This window comes from Tachypleus tridentatus, chromosome 13, assembly GCF_004210375.1.
Source record: "Tachypleus tridentatus isolate NWPU-2018 chromosome 13, ASM421037v1, whole genome shotgun sequence".
In the NCBI taxonomy this organism is placed as follows: domain Eukaryota; kingdom Metazoa; phylum Arthropoda; class Merostomata; order Xiphosura; family Limulidae; genus Tachypleus; species Tachypleus tridentatus.
Genome location: NC_134837.1, coordinates 223,143,961 through 223,165,619, shown reverse-complemented (window position 1 = coordinate 223,165,619; position 21,659 = coordinate 223,143,961). Strand labels below are relative to the sequence as shown.

Sequence of the window (21,659 nt, the reverse complement as noted above, 5' to 3'; positions counted from 1 at the left end):
TGGCGGTGGGTGGTGATGACTAACTGCCTTCCCTCTCGTCTTACAATGCTAAATTAGGGACGGCTAGCACAGATAGCCCTCGAGTAACTTTGTGCGAAATTTAAAAAAAAAACACAAAGCAACGGTGTTAGTCTAGCAACGTAGATCAGCAGTTGGAAAATATTCGTAATAATTTGCCACTTTTCTTTTTATCTAATTATGATAGTTTTTAAACTTGTGTTGACTTTTTATTCGCTAATTTATAAACATGGCAGTAAACAAATACTAATCACTATCGCAACCAAAATAACAGCACTAACATTTCTCGTGGCTGTTATTGCACCTCGAAAACTTTTTATAGCCTTGTTAGTTATCAAACGTGTCGTCACAAGACGTCATATCAAGGCCGTCTGAGGACGCTGCGGTAAACCCTTGGTAGATACGAGAGAGTAGCACAGTATAACGTCTGAATTGCTTGGTGAGGGAGAAAGAACGTGAAATTAATGTAGATTTTATTTAGTTTGTGATTACATTGTCTGCCAAGCCGTTCTCTCCACAAGTATCCGGATCTTTAGATTGGTGAGTTCAGGATTATATTCCTTAATTTATCTGTTCTTACAATATGACGGTAAATATCTTTTGCTTCGAGCAAATAGTATATCGTGTTACAGGCTTCATTTGTCGACGAATATTTTTCCAGCTCCATTTCCTAATTTAGTCTTCAGTAAGGCGTGAGTACGTTTGACTTGATATTGTGTGGTACTAGAACTTCTGGAAGTTGAGCTTAAATTCCTCTACTAATAGTGGTATTACTATTTGTAATTTTATGTCTGGTTGCTAATATTATAACTAGAAATTTAGTTATAAAGTAACCTAATAGTATAATTATTCGGACTATTGTTATTTTCACAACATTTCGACTAGTGAATTCTCCTTACAAGGAAAGTGCTTCGATATTTTAAATGCTAAATATAATGCAATTAATTAATTAACAACAAATATTGCTAATCCTAAGTTGCAAGCGCCTGCCTTTCGTAGGTCAAGCGCTAACATTTGAAAGAACTAGATGAAATTGCTTTCATAACCGGAATAGTTCAGACGAATATAAACTAGTGAAGAGACTAGAGAATGTGAAGTGACCTAACCTATAATTTAGTTTAGCTAGTGTGATTTGAATTAATTACTAAGTTTAGTTTATAAAATGGTATGAAAATCGTTATGAATTTCTGTCATTAAATTTTAAGGATAAACATATGAACATTTTTTCTATTGGATTTTATATGTAAAAATTGCCTAACGTTTATCCCAATCAAGTCCTAATAATACCATCTCTAATAGAGCACTACTTATTATTTTACCACTAAAACTTCTATCTATAAACCTGTGATAGTAAAGGAATGGTTTATAAAATAATGCGGTTTATTTCAATTGTAAGTTCTTTTCGAAATAAATAGATGTGTGTGTGTATCGTAGGATTTGTTTACTAATGGTCCATTTGGTTATGGAGTTCTCGATACATGCAAACATTACAACACGTTTTATCTTATCCTTAATTTATTTCCAAAACTTAATTTCTGACAAAAAATACAATGAACTAAAATATTTCTAATTATCTTGCCTAATAAAAATGATTGGACATCTTTGCATGTAAAACTGTCAAAATAGTTTGTTAGCTCTACACATACGCATATTATTCGTGATGACAAGAAACCCCCTTGAAACTCTGTAGAATGAACGGCAACTATCTGTTGTGGAGACACAAGTGTAGAGAACGACGTTTCAAAAGTATTTTGCCTTTCTGTTGTAGTTGATCCAATTAATAACACTTGCATATTTCCAAGATATATGTACACTGTACCCATGTTTTTATATCGATTCAACAATGGTAATAATTTCAGCTGGAGATAATTATAAGAGTTTTGTTTTTAATATGCTTGTTGTGTATCTCGGGACGGCTTATATGGTATTGAAATTTCAAGAGGTTCTTTGATAGATTGTTTAGGCAGAGTATTGATGAAACTTTGTAGAATGGACGGCAACTGCCTGTTGTGGAGACACAAGTGTAGAGGACGACGTTTTGAAGGTCTTCCGCCTTTCTCTTCAGGTCAGGACTGAAATATGCAAGTGTTAGTAATTGGATCAACTACAACAGATCGATTCATATTATTCCAATATTGATATCTGAATGAAACATTGTATTGGTTACTAGATTTTGTTGTATGTATATAAAGAGTAGAGGGTAAACAGCGACATAAATATGATAACAGAAACAATATTAATATGTGATTAGTAAACTGACGGAAATGAAATATTTTATTAATGAATAGTTAACCACTTACGTCTGAGTAATATCTTGATTCAACAAATTTAACTTTCATTAGAAGTATTTAATGCTCGACAAAAAAAAAAAAAAAAAAAGAGAGAGACTGGGGGCGAACTTGCTTTTAACCATAACCTACGTTTATAAAGCAAAAGTTGTAGTATTTTTGCTTTGATTGTAAAAATAAGAAGATAATAACCATAATATGGGAGTTATTAATAATAATAACTGGTGAGTAGAAGTTTAATGGTGTCAAAGAAATGAGTATACAGTCAACCCAACAGCCAAACAAATTTCGAGCTAGGCGTAATATCGTAGAAATACTGGTATTTAGGTCAAAGTTTTTTAGGCTATTCGAATGGTTGTTTTAAGATCAAGTATAATTAAAGCAATGCCATAATTTCTGCATTTTATAGCTAATATACTATAAACAACTGTCTTAGTAGCTATGAGGTGAAGTGCGGCAAATTTTAATATTACACAAGACTACTGCAGCTTCCAAAATTACAATAAAAATAACTTCTAAAATATCTTGCATTACAATAAACTATTAAAGTTTAATAATGCGAATATGTGTAAAGTTTTGACCCACACTTTATTTTAGTTCAGAATTGTTTACATTAAAATCTCATGTAGATTCAAATTTTTATTGTATCCATGTGGTGGCGCTGTTGGTTTTCCTTTGGCTAGTTATACTTTCATTTCTAATGTGAAAATAATTTCATTTCACCGTAATTTCTCAGAAAATCTTTATACTTAATGCTTATGTCAACTAGAAGAATAGGGAGTTACCAACTGACAAAGAATATTTATGGTATATTTTGAGTTCTTCGGTATCTTCAACTTCGTTAAAGTTTAAATGTTTTCGCAACTTTTTAACATTATGGTATATAAATTTTAAATCGAAGCTTCCATTTAAAGAATTATTTTGGGTTGAACTTTATATTATGCGATTCCACAGAATAAACCTTAATAAAAATGGTATTTTTTGGGAAAAAAATTCAGATTTAGCTATAAACAAGAGTTCTATTCTATTTTGAAGAAATTTAGTCCCCTGAATCTGAAATGTTTGAAAAGATAGACAAACGCCCGTAGTTTAAAATAAATGCACAATATCACGAATGTTCTTTGATAGATTGTTTATGTAGAGTATTCATGATGAAACTTTGTAGAATGGACGGAAATTGCCGTCCATTCTACAAAGTTTCATCACTAATGTTCCTAACGAGATATCTCTTTTCTACGCGACAGTGTAATAACACACCAAAGCAAAAAATAAATCATATTAGAACCCCAGTAACGGTTTATCTTAATATGTTTACATACTTTTGAAAAGTGAAACTGAAGTTAGACGCATCGAATATACTTTGGACGCCCTCTATTCTTCGTTTAATCACGAATGTAATAGTGAGACATGGTTTCAACAATTTTTCAAAAAACATCACAAAAGAATATTTGCTTGAGCGTATAAATCTGTACAGACAAAGTTGAACAGTATTTATTTCAAGATTCTCCATCTTGCAACTTTGTGAAGAAATCGGGCAAATGGTAGATTCATTTACTGTGCAATAGTAAATTATTTAATCATGTTTAATCACATTATTTATTGATTAACAGATAAACAAGCAATTTCTGAAAAATTTCTAAAACATGATTATTCTTTATTCGTAAGTAAAAAAAGCACTTTAGGTTGACAAGTCTTTCTATAAATTATTCAAGGCCCGGCATGGCCAGGTGGTTAAGGCACTCGACTCGTAATCCAAGGGTTGCGGGTTCGAATCCCCATCACACTAAACATGATCGCCTTTTCAGCCAGGGAGTGTTGTAATGTAAACGTCAATCCCACTATTCGTTGGTAAAAGAGTAGCCCATAAGTGGGATGTGGGTGGTGATGACTAGCTGTTTTCACTCTAGTCTTACACTGCTAAATTAGGGACGACTAGCGCAGATAGCCCTTATGTAGACTTGCGCGAAATTCTAACCAAACTATAGATTATTCAAGTTTAATCACAGCATGAATTTTAGAAATGAATACAAATGTAATTTAATTTTGTTCCATCGATTCATAATGTGAAGAAAGAGAATAAACGTTCACAAAGGTTTTCATTTTATGTGTGAAATCTTACAAATGATATACTAAGAAGATAGTGCCTACAAAGAATTCAATCAGTCGGAGAATTTCCCTTAAATTGAATTAGCGGAATTATACAGGTTACTCATGAAGCAGTAATTTTTTAATTAATTAAAATAAAAGAGGATGATATTTTATCAGTTTAAACATACTTCTATAAATCATTTTAGTTTAATTTACTAAAATTAATATTTAAAAAAAACAACTCATATCACTTTGTCATTAAACCAAGTGGTTTAATATACAGAAAAATATGTTCCTCCCTAGTCTTTCAACATTGTTACTTCCACTGTTTCAGGAGGACGATTTTTAAAAGTATTATGCATGGTAAGCCATTACTCACATCTTGTTTTTTTTTCTGTCAACTAGTTAGAATGTTTTTTTTATTATTATTAGGTGCAACAGCGGAATATTTTCTTTCGCTTCTACTTAGCTACATAGACATATACTTCACACTATTTTCTAAAGCTGAGAATAAACGATTTATTTAATTTAAAATTAAAGCATCATAAATTACGTCGACATAGGGATAAGAAAAACAAAAACAGGAAAAAAAGAAAATAGTAAAGTAAAAACTTTTTGCTACATTCCATTAGCATCGTTTAATTGAATGGTAAGGGAAATGACTTAGGATGTTCATCCACTTCCTTTGGCTTCGGTTTCTAGCGTTTGCTCAGATAATTCTACGTCTTTGGCTCCACGATGCAGAACAAGTATTCGTTCATACCCTCAGTCCCTGAAATTCACGCCACTGATATAACTTGCCCACTTGACCTTGGGCAGGATGCATGGAGGTCAATAGACCTCCTCCGACTAAAGAAAAACCGACGTTGCCTGAAACAAAAGGTCTCTGTGCCCAGTTCTCCTCCACCTAAGTAAAAATGGCCACGTTGATTCTGAAGAACTATCGAGGTTTCCATTTGGTTTAAATCAAGGTGCTCATTTCTCCTTATCCTGTGTGTCTTTCCTTATAGGAAACGTTTCTAAAACCTGCTGATACAGTCATGTTTCGACAGTTTTCTTTGTATCAAAATGACAGATTATGTGATGGATAAGTTTGTTTGTTTGTTTCTGAATTTCGCAAAACTATATGAGGGCTATTTGCGTAAGACATCACTAATTTAGCAGTGTAAGACTGGAGGGAAGGTATCTAGTCATCACCAGTCGCCAATAACTCATGGGCTACTCTTTTACCAACGAATAGTGAGATTGACCGTTACATAACGCCCCTACGGCTGAAAGAGCGAGCATGTTTTTTATGACGGGGACTCGAACCCGCGACCTTCGGATTACGAATCGAGCGCCTTAACCCCCTGGCCATGCTGGGCCTCATTGGATAAGTGCATGGAGGAGTGTCACTACTGGGTAGATCAGCATGTGCCCACCCTGTCTTTGCCTCTTGATACACTCTTGGAGGCCACAGTCATTCGTGTTTTTTCGGTCGTACCATCACTGTTTGTTTTCTCTATATCTCTTCAGGGGAGATCTATGATCGATCAGATCCTTGATGCTCTCCTTGAATAATTGCCGTCTCCATTTTTAAACCTGGGGACTTTAATGGACACAGCCCCCTCTGGGGTGGTGCTTAAAATGACGGGAGGATTTGTTATGTAGAGCATATGCTCTCGGATTACAACCTTTTCCTTTTTAATATTAGTTATACTTATTTTCATTCACCTAGTCAGTCTTTTACTGCTATTTATCTTTATATTTGCTCACCTTCCCTATTCTTGGAGGGTTGACAGTGACCTATGAGGCAGTGATAATTTTCCTATTATTCTGAGGGAGACTTACCGTGGTCGATGCCACCTGACTCGTGTGCATCAGTGGAAATTTGACCAGGGCAAATGACCCTCTTTTACTGCTCTCTCAGATCTTGTTCCTGCTGTTGTCTGTAAGCCTTTGATAGACGACTGCCTGGCCGCAGCGACTGACTGTATCATACAGACAGCTGCCTAACCTATGCCTAAAACTGTGACACGTTTTCTATGGTATCGTTGTCCGTGGTGGGATCTTCACTACCAAATGACTTGGAAGGCTCAAATATGGGTCTGGGACACCTTTTGTAGGTATTCTACACTTTAAACCCGTGATGCTTTTCAGCAGGCCTGTGCAGATGCTTGGCAAGTAAGACGTCAAAGCCAAAAGGAATCTTGGATTAAGTTTATAACCAGCATCTCTTTTTACCACAAGTTCCAAAGTCATATGGGATAAGATTCGGAATGTCAGTGGGCAGTATTCTTCCCTCTCCTATGCTCTCCAATAGCCAGGAAGTTGATGATACCCAGAGCATCCCCTACACTCTTAGAGAAAGCATTTCTCGTACATTTAGCACTTCTGGTTCGTTTCCGACCTTCTTGGCTCTCAAGTCTCGGAAAGAATGATCGCCTCTTTCATTTTAAGCCATTTTTCTCTCTATGACTACAATTGTCCTTTTACACTGGTGTAACTCAAGCTTCCTCGTCATCAGTCTGGCAGTACATTGGTTGGACATGATGATATTCGCTATAAGATGCTGTGCCATCTCTCTCCTGCTTCTCTTGCTATTCTTCCTGTTATTTTTAACCAGATTTAGCAGGAGAATGCTTTTCTTGATGCTTGGTGTCTTCCCTTTTTCTAAGTCATGCTATCATCCATTTGCTTTGATAAGCTGTCTCTGTAAGATCGTAAAAAGGATAGTTAATGCTCATTTTATTAGGCTCCTCGAATCAAGCAATCTCTCTCGCCTACCCAGTGTGGGTTCCAATGAGGGTGCTTCACCATGGACCACCTGATTTGACTTGAAACGTAAATCAGATAAGTCTTTCTCAAGCGACATCTTGTTTCTGTCTTTTTTACCTTTGACTTGTGTTTTTTGAGAAAGCTCATGACACTCATACGGGTTGCATGACCATTTGCCAGTTTTTATTAAACAATTTTTAATGGAATGGCAATTCTATGTCGCGTGGGTTCGACACTTTTCCGTTCTTTCCCACAAAAACTTGGAGTTCTTCAGGGCTGTGTCTTTAGGGTCACACATTCATTATAAAGATTAATGCCATCAGTGGACGACTCTCCTTACAGTTGCAAACTGTTTATTGAGTGGCACTAAAATGGACCAAAACATATTGTTTTATCTTTTCTCGCTCTAAAAATGGTTGCATGCACCTTTACCGTCACTGGGTATTCACCCCAATTCCTGAGTTCCATCTGAGAAGCTGTTCTTCCGTAGTTCTGAGGCAAAGTTCTTGAGTTTATCTTTGCCTGCAAGCTGACCTTTATTCCACACATTAAGCAGCTACGTGTGAACTATAGGAGGGCACTAAACATCCTCCATGCCCTCTCTTCCACCTCTTGGGAGCAGATCGATATTCTATGCTAAAATCTATCGTGCTCTTATTCGATTGAAATTGGATAGTGGATCTTTGGTCTGACTCTGCCAGGTTCTCGGTATTGAAGATGTTAGACCCTGCTCATCACCATGGGCTTAAGTTCTGTACAGCGGCTTTCTGCACTTCTCCAGTTCAGCATTTGTATACTGAGTCTTATGATCCTTCTCTACACCTCTGCCATTTTTAACTGTTTTTACTGTTGCTTCAACACTTTGATCTTTACCACAGCATCCTACCTGGGGTTGTGTTTTTCTTCCTCATTGGCCCCCTTGGTGTGGATTACTGTACGTGGTGAAACCTCTCAGGGAAGGTTCTGTTCATTCAGCTTACCTCTTCTGGGATCTAAACATCCACCGACGTGTTTGCTGTGTATGGTGACCCGTGAAGGGTAGAGAGGATCCTGGTGGGTGAGAGGTCCAACTTTAATACATCACTTTGGCCTTGAATTCCTGTAGACAGGCGGCTTTGGGGTGGCTCCCCTTGGGTCTGTTGACTAGTCCAATTGGGCTAGGGTCAGCCAAATACCAGTGTTAAACGTTCTTAATAGGTGTTGTGGACATTGTATCTGATGGTGGTGTTTGGGTATAGTTTTCACGAAACCCTGGCATTACTGCAGTGTCCTTGTTTGACATTGTAGTGCGTCCCCTCGTAGGGCTTTATGGTGGGTATGGTTAGTTGGCACTGAAATATTCTTTTTTTATTATGGATCCTCCAAATAAAAACTTAAATAAGATAGTGAAAAACAGTCCATAGTTAAATGACCCCATCTTTAAGATTCTGAACAGCAATTTTCAACATCTGTAAAACCTGTTGTACCTCATTTTCTTATACGACATTCTCTTTCAGACAGACCTTTAGGGCAAATGTCTCGCTTTTTTTATTTCGAAGAGACTAGAGGGACTTGCAACCTCTCCATAGTCACTAAAGAAGCTTTGCTCTGGTGATATATTGGTAAAAACATCCACATCTCAACACAGTGAACTTCTCTTACATTGAAAGGCGATTGGGGATATACCTATTGAGGTTACATCTCAGGCTACTTTGAATTCATCACGAGGAGTTATTGTTGAAAGGGATTTGAAAAACATTCCCGAATCGGAGAATCTCGCATTCTCGCTGGTTTCTCCATTCATGGAGTTTCTGTAGTGAGGAATATCTCCACTTGCAAAGATGGAATTATGATGCTGACCATTATCCTCATTCTGACATTTACATCACCACGTCCACCTGCCACCACCATCAAGGCAGGTTATCTTAATTGCAGGGTACAGCCATATCTTCCAAACTTTCTCAGATGTTTCCGGTGCCAGAGGTTTGGTCACTCGAAGATGAAATATCGTGGTTCATTGACGTGTGCTCGTTGCAGTTGCAAGGACCACGATACCTATTAGTGTGAAACGGACCCTCATTGCGTCAATTGCAATGGCTCTCGACTATCCTACATTCGTTCTTGCCCTAAATGGTTGGAAGAAAAAGAGGTGCAGTGTTTGAAAACGATTCATACATTACTTACCCTGAGGCATGAAAGTTGCTGTCTACCACTTCATCTCGGACGTATGCTGCTGCACTTCATTCCACTATTAAAGTGGGGTTGCAGACGGATCTCTCTGTGCCTCCAAAAGAATCGTTCTCAAACCAAATGAAAAGACGTTTGACCTTTATGGTTAAAAAAAGTTGATGAATCAATTTCAACGCCCATCTTTGTCCCTAATGTACATTCCAGAAAATCCCAAGAACCAGTTACTTTGGTTTCGGGTACGGGAATTTTTTCGTGTACATCTTCTCCCATCCAAAGAGGCAAAACGATCATTCATGGACGTCTTCAATCGCTGGAATTTTCTTTCAACAGCAAAGACCTGCCCAGTCGATCTAGGGTAGGATCCATGGAGGTTGATAGACCTCCCTCAAATGAAGACTAAAGAAAAAAGATGTGGTCGTAATCAGAAGGGTTCTCCACCCAGTTCGCCTATACATAAGTAAAAATGGACACCTTGATACAATGGAACTGTCGAGGTTTATGTTCTAATCTGGATGACATCAAAACACTGATTGCTTCCTACCATCTTGTATGTCTTTCGTTATAGGAAACATTTCTGAAACCTGCTGATGCAGTCACCTTTTTGGCGGTTTTTATACAGAAATGACAGGCTGTGTGATGGACGAGTGCATGTAGGTGCGACACTGTTGGTTGGTCAACATGTGCCCACTCTGTCTTTGCCAGTCGACACACCCTTAGAGGTCATAGCCATCCATGTTTCCTTGGGTTGTACCATCACTGTTCTTTATCTCTACTTGTCACTTGGAGAGACCTATGATCAATCAGACCTTGATGCTTTCATTGAACAGTTGCCATCTCCCTTTTTAATCTTGGGGGATTTTAATGGACATCATCCCCTCTTGAGAAGTGCTAATAGGAGGGGTCGCTCTGTGTAGAATATGCTCTCTGATCACAACTTTTCTTTTTTCAATCTTGGCTTTTCTACTTATTTTTATGCATCTAGCCAGTCGTTTACTGCTGTTGATCTCTTAATATGCTCTCCTTCACTATTCTCCCATGAGGCAGTGATCATTTTCCTATAATTTTGAGAGAGTCTGGCCGTGGTTGATGCCATCCGACCCGCGTGTACCGGTGGAAACTGGATCACGCAAACTGGCCCTCTTTCACTGCTCTTGCAGAACTTGATCCTGCCATCATCTGTAAGCCATCAGTAACTGACTGTATTATACAAGCAGCTGCTCAGTGTATTCCTAAAACCTCGACACATTTTCCAGGATATCCTCATCCTTGGTGGAATCCTGCCTGTCACATGGCATAGAAGGCTCAAAATTGGGCCTGGGTTACTTATCGTAGGTATTTCACACTCTCCCATTGCATTGCTTTCCAGCAGGCCCGTGCACATGCTCAGTGGGTAAGATGTCAAAGCCTGAAGGGATCTTGGATTAATTGGATTAAGTTCACCAATACCAAAGTCATATGGGATAAGATTCGAAAGGTCAGTGGGCAATATAATTTTGTCCCCCCTCTCGATCTTGCTGTCTAATGGCCAGGAAGTAGCTGATACCCGGAGCATCGCCGATACTCTAGGTGAAAGCTTTTGGATTACGTTGCTATCTCCACTGATCAGCCCATCCCATTATGGCTTATTGACATTCCAAAATGTGACCTTTCTTTAAATCATATGAAGAAGGCAAATACTTCTGATTTGATGTACCATTTTCTATTTACTGAACATCTTTCAAACCGTTCTTTCATTCCCACTTGCACAGATGGTTTGAAATCAGATGACTTTTTGGGTTCTGCCATGGTTTGTTGTCGTTAATGTTTGCAGACAGAATACTCTCTACATTTTCTGTGTTCACTGCCGAATTGTACACCATTTATTTTTCCATGGATCACATAGAAGCTATGAAGTACACGAACTATGCTAGTTGTAAAGACTTGCTTAGCTCTCTGCTGGCTCTGGAATTGCTTCACGTTATTTCTTACACTGTCTCGTCGATATTCAAAATAACTGGCCCATTTCTCTTTAACATCTACTTGTATCCAGTTTCACTAGATACCAAGCCACACTGGTATTCGTGGGAACGAGCATGCTGACATTGCAGCTAAGTCCATCTGCTATGGTGTTATTATTGCCATACCATGCCTGTTCCATATATGGACTACAGTCCTGTATTCAAGGGTCGGTTTCATGCCAGTTGACAGTCGACTTGGAGCAAGCAATGTGATAACAAACTTTTCCAAATTAAACCTTCTGTGCTCTTTGGCGTTCTCGTTTTACAGTCCGTTAGAGCAGAATGAGGAAATATTCTTGGCTAGACTATGCATTGACCACAGTTTCTCAACTCATTGTTTTCTTTAATCTGGGACTGATGCAGCGATGACAGGCCTATTTTAAACATGTTTTGATCATAGATTTACTCCTGACGTTGTACAATGTCATTAACATTGGTGAAACTGTCCAGCTTACTTCTGCTTTTAACTTTTTAAGGGATATTGGCCTTTTAAATTATGTTTAAGTTTTGCTTGTTATTTGAACTTTATTTAGTTTTATCTAAATTAATAGGGCCCAGAATGACCAGGTGGTTGAGGCACTCGACTCGTAATCCGAGGGTCGTGGATTCAAATCCCCGTCGTACCAAACATGCCCGCCATTTCAGCCATGGGGGCGTTATAACGTGACGGTAAATCTCACTATTCGTTGGTAAAAGTGTACCCCAAGAGTTGACGGTGGTGGTGATGACTGGCTGCCTTCCCTGTAATCTTACACTGCTAAATTAGGGACGGCTAGCAGAGATAGCCCTCGTGTAGCTTTGCGCAAAATAAAAACAAACAAACAAATCCAAATTGTTACATTTTTGAATAATTTTAGTCTTGTGTTGTTTTTCGTATTAGTTGTTTGGCGCAGATAGCCCAGTTGCTTTGCCTGAGTCAACGCCAACCATCCAACCAACTTTATATCATGAACAACGAAGACCTTTACCACGATTAGTGATAATTTTTTTGGATAAATTCTGTGAAATGGCCCAAAAATCATTTTTCGTTTTTCATATCATATCTGTTCTGAATAAGGTATACAATGTTCTTTTTACGACATTATATTTCTTGCAATTTGGGGAAGCTATTTAATAATAATTATAATACTTGATATAAAATTTAATAAAAAGGTGAAAATTTCAATAGGTGACGAGGTACCTAGGTTCTCTGTGCATGGAAAAGGAATAAACAGATGTGATTTTGTAAAAGAAGTTTATAATGGCCCTCAATGCCCAGGATGCAAGTCCCATTAACAGACAATTGATACACACAATCGCAGCGGTGGTTGTGTAAACAGGTATAAGAACAGAAGAGATGGTAAAGGACAGAAGACAAAAACAAGCAATAGAGAACAGCATAGTTTATTGCATTTTATATGGGGGGGATTCAGTAAATTCCACAAAGGTGAAACTGGCAGGGGTCTGATAACAAGGCTAAATTAATAGAAAATGGACCTAAAAAAACTCAACAAAACCAATACGACAGTAACACATGCAGAGGAAGCAGGGATCCTACCTAATTGGATGGAAATTAAAAACAAAAGAATGGAGAAAGAACAGGGCAAGTCAATGGAGGCTGCTTATATCTTACTGGAAAATAACTTAAAAACATAGTGGGAGTCTACAACCGAGAGAAAGCAGCTGCAAGCCTAGTGAAACGAAAGCAATTCGCAGATTCATGAGGTTGATATTGGACCATTCAAGGGGCGACCAGGATCTTAATTTGGAGAAATTTGTATAAACACCCTTGTAAGGAACCACTGTGTTATAATCTCTTTAAGAAGGTTTGTAGTCGAAAATTATGAATAAAACTTCTTTCACTGCTGTTTTATTATCCTCTAAGATGTAATTTCAGGTGTAACATCTTATTCCGAAATTGAACGATGCAAGAATAAAGCATTTACAGTTGTAATACCCAAATATTTCAAATTAGAAACACGTGTTTTATTTCAATAAATTGCTTTATTAATGTTAATTAATGGAACTTGTTAGTGGTGAATATATACGCAACTAACGTTTCAGTAAACGCTGGCAGCGAGATTTCTCTGTCTTAGAGTGTTCGATGTCTGGTCATACCTTTGAAGGGAAAATTGAGATAGCTGTACAGAAAATATTAGTAAACAATATCGAGCTGTTAAGTGCCCTTCTCTTTATAGCAGTACGATGTTGTATCTATGAATATGTGAATGATACATAAGAAGTAGGGCTATATCACCTGTCATTAATGTTCTTACAACGCTAAAATCACGGGTTCGATTTCCCTCGGTTGGCTCAGCAGATAGTCCGATGTGGCTTTGCTATAAGAAAACACACACATTAATGCTCTTGTAATGCACCCTATTAAAAAGAGAGAAAAGAATACAAATCTAAAGACTGATTCAGCAGAAATATCATTGGTTTGTAAACTAGATGCAACTCGCAAAATTAATGTTGTTTTTTTGGTTTTTTTTGTCTTTTGTGATTCAATATACGGAGTATGTGGCAGACGCTTTGTGTATTCTGCTTATAATAATAATGTAGCCCAGTGTGCCTAAGGAACTACCAATGATCTCACTTATTCTCTAAAATAGTGTTTAAAACTAGTGAATGCCCTAGCGATGACTTGGGCCAGTCTGAATATTCTGTGCTAAATTTTCATTCGGTAAGCTATTTCAAACTAAGCGATGAACTAATTAAAATTACAAAAATTTTCACATTGCAGTGACTTTAACATATTCTGCTATTTATTCAACAAACTGTCTGTGGAATCTACAAGTTTGCTCGTGGCACGAGTTTTTACGAATCTCACACATGATATTGATTATAAATTAAGCTACAGACTCTTCGTTGTCAGTCTAACGATGCAGATCAATCAATCCTCCTGTTACTTCTGTAAATGTAGTACATAGAGAATTTATGAAGCACTAATACACATTTGGGGAAGTTGAAACCTTGTTATATTCGTTTTTTTTTCGTTTATTTTAAATTCATTAAGGGTTAGTTGATAATTAAAACAAGTAAACATTAAATTATTTCGTCGTCTTTATAACTTTCTTCAATACTTAAAATCGAGTCAGTTTGATCAATGATTTGTATAAAACGCCTTTCGGTTAAGACTTGTATTTATCCTACAGTAGTTAGTAAATGGTTACTTAAGCAGTGGATACGATTATTTACAATCCTTTCTTTCGAGTTTGGTAATAAAATGGTGTTGCATACTTTAAACTTGAATTACACTTGCTAGAACTAAAAGTAAATAAATATCCTACATAACAAACGTTTTAAAGTTTTCAGGATTTTGTATTATTAGAGACATTCGTGTAACACTGCTAAAGTGCAATATATTGTTTGTTACGATGTTTGAAGATACATGTATTTAAGGTTAATTGCTATGGAAGTTATCTTAGAAAAAGGTAGCATGTTCATGTATGGCTGATAGTATATTTCATAAGTATAGGCTATTGTAGGGTGTATGGAGTGATTGATAATGTGAAATATGTGCCATTTTTAGTAAACATCAGATTTACTGGGACACAAGTAGTCGATTACAGTTTTTGCTGAGGACAGTTTGTAATCAAATACAGGTACCTAGCTGATATCAGGCTATGAAACACGGTATTCTGATATTGTTTTATAAAGATAACTGAGATAAAACAAAGACAATAAATGCCATTTCTGAATATTAAAATGTGAAATATTAATCTCGTAAGCTATAAACATGGAGAAAATATTTTCCCCAAACCTAAATAATGAAGGTAAATCACATATGCATTAAAACCTTTTGAATAGCGAACACATATCCAAGGGAAAATCAAACCTCTTGTCATATTAAAGATGGGATAAAAGTATAAACAGTAGATGAAGATATTAAACAGTAAACACAGAGCAAGGCATTGTAATAAATGTTTTTAACCAGTGCACATAACCAATAGAAAATCTTGCAAACGGTGAGCATGAATCAAAGACGCGCACACTCACACTAGAAGGACATTGAGGTGTGTTAATGAAGCCAGAACTTCTAAATCTACGAATTTCTTTCATTTTAAGTATTTTCGGCTACAAAATCCAGCACATTTCAACAAAGTTAGTTGCCCTTCCAATACACTATTTACAGACTCACATATAAGGATATAAGCATAGTAGCAACGAATATTTTACAAACGTTTACATAATATGTGGTACGTTGATCACCATTCATCACGGTGATTGTACATGTAGTACCAATATCAATGATTCTAGCACCGATAACGGGAGCAGTAGCCGTCCAATCTGCACGAAGCTAATCCAAAGATTGACACTTTCCTGAGAGAGCATTGTTCACTAACTACGTATTTCATTAAGCTATGTCTCATATCTTGAAATTGTTGCTTTAATTTACTTGCGATTGCATTTTCACCTTAATATGGCAAGATTATTTCTGAAGTTTTGACGACCCCAATTTCTCCTTTTAAGTTAACAATTTCTGATATTCTTGTGTATAAAGCCTTGAAATACTTCTTAATAGTGTTCTGAAAGAAGTAAAGAAGAAAACTATTTTTGTATGAATTTTTTTTATATTAACCACCTTTTTATTAAACCCAGGAAACGAATCAAAAACAAGCCCGATGTATTAAAATCTGAAGATGATAATTTTTGAGTTCAGAGAGTGAGAAAGTATTTCTAATAATATTTACTTTTAAAACATATCCTTAATTTTTCTGTCTCAAAATGGTAGAGTGAATGTAGTTTGTTCTTTTTATATTTTGAGCTGACTAGGGAAGTTAAGATATCTAATGAACGTTTTAAGAAATTTAAGTCACGTGATAATTTTAACTGATTTATTTCGTAATGGTTAAACAAGGTAAAACACATTTTAAGAAAGTTAATAAATCGATTTGCGATCGTTTGTTAAAATTAAATATGACCGATTATTTACTGGGACCTTTAAAAATTTTATAAGTCGTGATGTTTCTAACTGATCATTAAAATATAAGATGTGGTTAAGTACTTTGTGAACGTTTTCTTAAATTTGATAAATCATATGATGGTTTTAAGTGAATGTTCTTCGGAAAAGTAATTTCTCAAAAAAATGAACTTTCTTTCGTTTTCAGTTGTCTGGTGTTAAATATTTTAGTTAGTCTTCCATGGTAAAAGGAAACACCGAAGACAGATCAGGTGGGTTAAGGCGTTCGATTCGTAATCCGAGGGTAGCGGGTTTGAATCCCCGTCGTATCAAACATGCTCGCCCTTTCAGTCTTGGGGGTGTTATAATGTGACGGTCAGTCCCACTATTTGTTGGTAAAAGAATAGCCCAACAGTTGGCGGTGGGTGATGATGACTAGCTGCCTTCCCTCTAGTCTTACACTGCAAAATTAGGGACGGCTAGCGCAGATAGCCCTTGAGTAGCTTTGCGTGAAATTCAAAAACAAAAATAGACGAGCAAAAAATACAAAATTATATCTTAACCTCACCTTATAAAGTACCACGCAGTACTTCATTCACATTTATGCACAAGTATGCAAACGTAGAGACTGTATCTGATGCCCATGCATAATGCACTAAATTATTTTAATAAAAATTTTCATAAAAATGATTTATTGTGTGATCTTGACAGATACTACGTACATGATGAACATAGTCTTAAGTACCTCTCTCCAATTAATATATACAGTTACGACAGAAAGTGTTCGTACCCCTGCGTCCAGAGTAGTTTTTTACTCATGACTTAAGAAGTATCACGATTAGGCTAATAGACTTATTGTATATTACAAATATTATACTAATACACAACTATATAAATTTTTATGTAAACTAAACGACAAATAAACTGTTTATAAACAAATAACCAAAAATAGGAGGAGCAGAAAGTGTTCGTACATTTCAGAATGTGTGAAAAAACTGATATTACCGTAAAAATTTTGTTTTGTTTGGCGAATAAACTACATTATACCATTCCAGAACTAGACACTGGGTTCATAATTATTGGAATTTAGCCAGCAAAAAATTTACTTCCGGCAATTTAGCGCCATCTCCGTCATTATCTGTTTGGTCATCATGGCGAACAGGAAACTACTGTTCAGTGATTCAAAAAACCGAATTATTGCAAAATACAAGTCTCTTGTACATGACTTAATGTGCCGAAATCTACTGTTCAAAGCATAATTGCCAAGTTTAAGCTTACAGGATCAACTGCTAACCTTCCTTGTTCCGGACGCCCCACCAAAATTCCAGATAGAACCAAGAGGAAGGTTCTCAGAGAAGTTAGTAGGAACCCCCTTTTAACACGTAATGACATACAGAAACTGGTAAGGGAAACTGGGGTTGAAGTAAGCACCTCTACAATTACGAACATGTTACGCTTTTCTGAGTTCACAGCATTCCGTCTTCGTAGAACTCCATATTTAAAGCCTGTTCATTTAGAAGCACGATTGAGGTATGCAAGAAAGCATGTAGATAAACCCTTTACTTATTGAAATAGTATTCTTTGGTCAGACGAGACTAAAATCGAGCTTTTCGGCCACAATGATGTTCGCAATATTTTCCGTAAGAAGGGAGAACAAAATCTTCCAAAGTACACCGTCCCTACAGTTAAACACGGAGGTGGCTCAATCATGCTGTGGGATTCCTTTAGCTCTTCTGGTGTAGGCAGCCTTCACCGTGTCAACGAAATCATGATATATTAGGCACTAATATCAATAATGATGCTCGGAACTTGTGGCTTAGGAGTCGTTGGATCTTCCAGCACGACAATGACCTTAAGCACACATCGAAATATGTGCAGTCCTGGTTGCAGAGGAATCATATAAGCATTCTGGAGTGGCCATCGCAGTCACCTGATCTCAACCCAATTGAAAACTTTTGGCATGAGTTGAAGACCAGAGTTCATCAGCGTCATTCGAAAAACTTGCAAGAGTTGGAGGCCTTCTGTAAAGAAGAATGGAAGAAAATATCAGTCGAGTACTGTCAAACGATCATGAAGGGCTATGAGAAGAGATTGCGCCAAGTAATTCACCTGAAAGGCTACACAACTGACCATTAAAGTAAACGCATGAACACTTTCTGCCCCTCCTATGTTTGGTTACTTGTTTATGAACAGTTTATTTGTCGTTCAATTTACATAAAAAATGTGTGTTGGTATAATATTTATAATATACTTTACTTTCATTATCCTAATCGTGATACTTTTTAAGTTATGAAGAAAAATTACTCACCACGCAGGGGTACTAACACTCTCTGTCGTAACTACATTTAAGAAATATATATTAAGCTGGCCACCATGCACTAGACGCTTAGAACTAGTACAATATTCATAGCTTTTTTCTTTTCTTTTTTCTATTTTCCGTTAAATATACATATAAATAGATTTTTAAAAAATATATAAAAATAATAATGAATGAAATATGAAAGAAGAAAATAAAAAAAATCTTAAATAAAAAAAGCAATTCAAGACAATAAATGAACATTGCCCTGAAAAGGGCCAGAGTACTGTGGGTTACATTGGCCCTAAAACACTACAACTACAACATAGCAGTAGCCGACATGAAAGTTAGGGATGGAGGAAGTCTTTTGCACCTGACCCTCCTAGGTATCTAAAATCCAACATACCCAAATACCCACAAAGAAAAAGCCTGTATTTCGGCTTTGAAGGCTAAACCTTCTGAAAAATAGACACGAAAGTCATAAGCAAAAATGTACAAGTTTTATTCCGAATAAAGATAGTGAACTTAATAGTTATTTTATGCTAATTTTACCGATATTACATTATCTGATGAACATGTAAAGCGCTCGTGTGTATATTTCAGTTTAACTAATACATTTTGATAAACTTAAGTAAACAAAATCATAAGGAAGGACTGCGTTAAAAACAACAAATCCAAACCTTTGACTAATTATATTAGTTTCGTCAGTCTCGAATGGAGGTTAAGACTGATAGACGGTGTATCCCCACCGCAATGTGGGTTCTATTTCCACAGTCACTTCTAAAATTTAGGGTAGACTATATAATCCCACGTTGTAGCTTGTACACTGGGATCATTTCATTAGGTGCAGCGTTTTTTGTTTAGGCTTGTTTTTTAAATTATAACAAATTAATATATATATATATACTAAGCCTTAGATTTTTATTTTAAAATACAATTGCAAATTTTCATTTATAACCTTAGTCATAAAGGAAATTCTGTGGTAATAGCACCCTAAAGTATTTGGGATATCTATCATAAAAATTCGAAAATATCTGGAATAACTTATAACGGAGAGAAGTAATACCAATCATTTATAAGCTGTTTAGATTTGAATATTATGTTAGTAAGTAGCAAAATATAATTGACTATTTTTGATTAGAGAAGGGCTTTCAATTTTGCCAGGCCCGGCATGGCCAAGCGTGTTAAGGCGTGCGACTCGTAATATGAGTGTTGCGGGTTCGCATCCCCTTCGCGCCAAACATGCTCACCCTTTCAGCCGTGGGGCGATATAATGTGACGGTCAATCCCACAATTCGTTGGTAAAAGAGTAGCCCAAGAGTTGGCAGTGGGTGGTGATGACTAGTTGCCTTCCCTCTTGTCTTACACTGCTAAATTAGGGACGGCTAGCACAGATAGCCCTCAAGTAGCTTTGTGGGAAATTCAAAACAAACAAACTTTCAATTTTGCCCATGTTTTACCCACTATATAGTGCTACGTATGATGCCTAAAGGCATCATTATGTATCAAAAAGATTTTGTAACAATGGATGTTACATTATTCATAAATAATCCAGAAAGTAATGCATTGTTTTATAATAGATAAATTTCGATAAGGAAAATACTTTTTTGACACTATATAGTCTCCTGACTCTTTATCAGTTAATACTAATATTAAAATTTATTCATTATAGCAGGGACTGGAAGGACTAACTTCAAGTAGCTGGTCTGGTCCCAGCTGTCCCATGCTGTACTTGAATAATTTTACAGAAAAGTTTGGTTAGAGTATGTAGCTCATTTTAAGATCCTTTACACTTTATTGAGTACCTTCGTCATGTTTTATAACAAGGTTTGAGGTTGGAACAATCTACTGTAGAATTTTTAAGGTGGTTTTATTGTTATTCTTCTACTTTATGAAATGTTCAATATTTTAAGGGTAAAGGTTGTGAAGAACTTGAAATAAAAATAATTTTAGGTTTAATTTGTACTAAATTCACTATCGTTTAATACCACTGATTTTAATCGCCTACCTACAAATAATACAACGAATATAGTAACAGATTTGAAGCTATTTTCTTTACTCTGTGCGTGTTTGTGTGCGCGCTCGCTCGTGTATAATATAATTATTAGCTTTCAATTATATATCTCCACTTCCGGAACGTCTTTAATGAACTCATGTGATACTGTTATCACTGACTGTATGATAAGCCTGGATACAAAAGGCATGTTTGTAGGTTAATATGAAGGTGAAAATAGCACATTCTTTGTTTTTTTGTGCGGTATGTACTTGTATATAGCAAACGATCAGTAGAATAATAAAGATGTGTCAAACGTACTGCTTGGCGAGAAAGCTACTTTTACATTATATGGAATAATTGCTAAGTATTAGCTTCTTTTATCATCCATAATATTGGATATTCTGATGTGCGTCCCTAAGAATAAGATATTAAACCTCTTATAATTTATATTTAGAATGTGTTGTGTACAAAATTCGCAATATACCCAAGTGTTAGTATGCATACCATATATTAAACGTCCTTGTGTGTTCAATAAGTAAAAGTTCGACACAAACTAGAATAGGGCTTGCAATATACAAGCTGGGCAGCTTAGTTACAAAAGTGTAGAGCTAAGCATACGTTGAGTGAGCTTATTAATGTTTTGCGTATTACGATTTATCTCGGACGAGCCTTCAATTTATTATGTTACGTCTAATTTTAATATTATTTTAATATTTGTTTGTTTCAATTAAATATATGTCTAGAAATTTATAACTTATATTGTTAAGTGTGTAATATGCAAGTCACGCTTGTTCTCTAAATTTGCACAATATTCTCGAGTGTGTATTTTCGAATTTTGTTTGGCCAGTTGAACTGTCTGGAACTTCGCCTAAAGACTATAAATCACTACACCAAGAGACAATTTAAAATTTTTGTTGGATCGTTACAGTCAATATTCTGTAAGTTTCGAAAGCTATAATTATGACGCTTATTAATCGGAAAACTACAGATATTTGACCTGGAACGGTTATAGATTTCGAACATTGTAAACTTCAGTGAATAAACTTCGGAGGTGAAAAACTTGAAGTGTGCCAGCGAAGTAGCTAGTTAGTGTCGTTATTAAATGAATTGTACGTATATCGACATAGGATTAATTTGTACTCCGTGATGCTTCGATAAGAAATTCAGT

General features: G+C 36.2%; 1 protein-coding gene across 1 annotated transcript in view; it reads left to right on the top strand.

Moving 5' to 3' along the window:
• Nucleotides 1–402: 402 nt before the first annotated feature.
• LOC143239183 (uncharacterized) overlaps nt 403–21,659 on the top strand; it is a 123,425-nt gene continuing 102,168 nt past the window's right edge. The window contains exon 1 of the mRNA XM_076480048.1: nt 403–558. The gene's annotated coding sequence lies outside the window, so the exon portion shown is untranslated. The remainder of the gene's footprint in view (nt 559–21,659) is intronic.